This window comes from Lathyrus oleraceus, chromosome 5, assembly GCF_024323335.1.
Source record: "Lathyrus oleraceus cultivar Zhongwan6 chromosome 5, CAAS_Psat_ZW6_1.0, whole genome shotgun sequence".
Lineage (NCBI taxonomy): Eukaryota > Viridiplantae > Streptophyta > Magnoliopsida > Fabales > Fabaceae > Lathyrus > Lathyrus oleraceus.
In genome coordinates, this window is record NC_066583.1 from 476761447 (window position 1) to 476764953 (window position 3507).

Here is a 3507-nt window from a genome sequence, read left to right on the forward strand (position 1 = left end):
AGTTCATCGTTCAATTAAACAAAAATTATAATTTGGGGTTTTTAAATTCAAAATTATAAAAATAAAGGCAAAGGAAAATAATAATAAAAATAAGGGTTTGCAAGGTATGAGGAATAATGTCAGGGAAGGTGTATGATTTATCCCTGTAACAACTCTGAGTTACTACTACATCAACAAATATCAATTACTACCAGTTCTCAAGGGTATTTTCTCCCAAGTCCATGGTGAGAAAATCTTTAATCAATCTACCCTAATTTCTATGTCCATAGGCAATTAGAGTGAGGTTAAGCTTTATTATATAAAAAATGCTATGATTCATACAGGGTATCCCTAGTCCTAGGTGATATCTACTGCAGAGTACTTGTATGAAAAACCTATCAATGACGGTCTTGCCTAATTGATAACCATAAAACAATCTCGATTGGTCCGAAAGAGAAAGCATTAAACACATCAAAAGTTTACCATAAGAATAATATTATAAATGCAAATGTAAACTCAAAGTCATTACAATTCTAAATCAGGGACACCCCCCTAGCATTGGGGGGTTTAGCTATTCATATTGTTCAAAACAAATTCAAGATAAAAATTACACATTACAAGTAATTGGATGACTTGGATCTTCAATCGCTTCCGCTCATGAAAACCTTCCGCTCTCCGAACTCTTTCCTCTCTGTAATACTTGATTGCTTGACAACTCTGTGTTCTCCTCGTTCCAAGATAAGATTTTCTTTGGTAGAAGATACCCTTATACAGTGAAAATTCCAAGAAAAAGGTGGACAACTCCAAAAATATCCTCAAAAGCCCGATGATAAAAGCCCAAAATCAAGAAAATTATGGGACGGGGCTGACACGACCCGTGTCAGCTGACACAGGTGGCCATGTCAGCTTACTACTTAGCTTGACACGCCCATGGAGGAGCAACACAGCTGGGGAATAGCCTGACACGGGCCGTGTATGGCTTCTGTTTTTTTCCACTATCCTCCTTCTGCCTGACACGACCCGTGTCAGGTGACACAGGTGACCGTGTTAGGCCTCCTATACTGATGATTTTTCATTCCTTCGTTTGCCGTAATTCCGTATTGTCTTGCTCTGAGTTCCTCGATTCTTCCACCTGGACCTGTTGGACAAAAACACATTCATCCTACGCATAAAATCACGAAAATATAAAATAAACATGGCACTGAATGGAAATGCTAAAATATCATACGGGAATTAAAATTGACTTCAAAAGCACCCAAATGCTTGCACTGTGTCTCTAAATCCTCCGTTTCTTGTCGGATCAGTAACGGAAACTTAATGAAAATGGTGACTAATCAAGTGACCATGTCCATGATAAGAGTTGGTACCATGAGCTCCCCCAGAAATGGAGGAGGTATTGAAGTGCATAGCTATTACGAAAGTCTTGTTCAATGGGGGAAGAGGTTCAAACAACAAGACTTGAGACTTAATGGTAGAGAATTTCTCAATGGGACCCTTATGAAATTTTATGACACGATCCTGGTCTTTGTACTTTCGAAGGTAAGAAGCGGATCCACAGGTACAAGGGATATCATACGTACCATCATCAGTAGGTCAGAGACAAACAATTTGCTTCCAAAGAGACATCAGCTTTGAAAAATAGGTAGAGACATTAAGGTTACCTTGATGGAGATTTATGAGATCTTCTTGAAGATTAGAGATTTTTAAAGAGAACACTTTGAGAAAACCGATTCTCCAGGTTCTGCCAAACAACATGAGCACTGCCAATCCATAAGATGGATTGAACAATGTTCTCAGAGATGGAAAGTTGAAGGCATGAGAGAAAAGTGTGTTGCAACGGAGCCAAGGATCGGAGAAAGTATAACCAATGTGAGATTTGAGGAAAGTTTCATCAATGAATCATAGTTTGTTTTTGGAGATTAAAGCGACTTGCAAGGAACAATACAAAGAGTCGTATTTGATGTGATCGAGGGGGGAGTTACAAGAATAAGGGATGGGGTTTATTTAGGATGGAGATAGTCTGAGCTTGAAGGTTTACTGGAGAAGTTGAAGTAGGTGGTATCGACCATAATTTGGGGAAACGAAAGAAGAAAATGGGGTGAAAATGGAAGTTTGGTTAAATTTAGGGTTGAATTTGTTGATTTTTTTGAACGATGGGGTTGTAAATACTTTTACGATTTTGATGAAGGTTTTTGTGCATGCATGCAAATTTTTTGGGTTTCCTGGGTTGGTTTTGTTGAAGAATGTTCTTAAATATCTAGGTTTGTGGTTGAATATGGAGAGAGATGTTTTGAGATGGTGAGAGAGAAAAGTATGAAGAGAGAGAATGAAAAACTGAAAATGAGCAAGTGAAAAGGAATTTTTCTTATCTGAAGAATGAGTGTAATAAGATAAAACTGATGACGGCTAATAAGAGATAACTACAAAGGGATAACATGTGATGATGAAACCTGAGGAGAATCTTCAGGATGAAGAGAAAGGAAAAGCGTGGAAGAATATACATGTAAAATAGAAGAGGCGTGACACGAAAAGAAGATTGAATACTTAAGAGGAAGGAAGGAAAGGTAAAAGAGGAATTATGAAATGCATATTGGAATTGGTCATTCAGAGTAATATAAATTTCATTAATATCATAAAGTTGATAAACATTAATAAAGTAGATGTATATTTATACACCTGCAGAGTAACTAACTCCTCTAAACCAATGCAGTGAACATAAAAATAGAAATAAAATAACTAATTAGCTAACAACAAGAAGAACTCTTATGGAACCAACATCTCACTTATGTATGATTTCATGAAAATGACTCTTGAATATTTCTTCCATGGTTTTCCATATAATGCTGGACATATAAACTATATTAGTATCCAAAAATCTCTCTATAGTAGACAAAGAAGTTGGAATCTTGGTAACCACTGCTACAGATCCAACATAACAATTATGTTTGATTGCATTAAAATGGGATTGGATTAATTTATTAATTCATCAAATGTGACTCATGTAAATAAAAGTTTGACTTTAAATAAAAGATGTTTAAATGTAATAATTATTTGGATCGTATACGTGTTTAATACAATGGGGTTTTTGCTTTGAAATTAAAAATAAACTTTAATCCCTATTCTCTTTCATGACTATTGTGCCATAACTCTTTTGAATGAGATGTGACGGTTGGAATAAAATGCATGTATAGGCACCTTTAGGAAAGCAACAAAAACTTTTTTCTCATTCTTTCTACTTTCTCTCAAACACAATAAAATAGTATCATCATCGTCAAAGATACACAAAAAAGAAAAAGGGGGAGAGGAGAGAAGAATTTAAATCAAATAATCAAGAATCAGACAAGAATCGTCATCATGAATCCAGATACATTCTTATTGTTTCTCATAAAAATTAGAGCATCGTAAAAAGCATAATATAAAAAATATAAATGGAATTAAACTAATAGTTGTCTTTATCTTTTCAAACTATCATCTAAAGTACCATAACCATTATAGTAAAAAAATTAAAATAAAGAAAATAAATTATTT

General features: G+C 34.9%; 1 long non-coding RNA gene across 1 annotated transcript; it reads right to left on the reverse strand.

Moving 5' to 3' along the window:
- Positions 1-457: 457 nt before the first annotated feature.
- On the reverse strand, positions 458-2308 carry LOC127082783 (uncharacterized). Its single transcript, XR_007788213.1, has 2 exons — positions 1208-2308; positions 458-1117 (listed from the first exon to the last, which is right to left on the reverse strand). It is a non-coding gene; the product is annotated as an uncharacterized LOC127082783 (long non-coding RNA).
- Positions 2309-3507: the final 1199 nt, after the last annotated feature.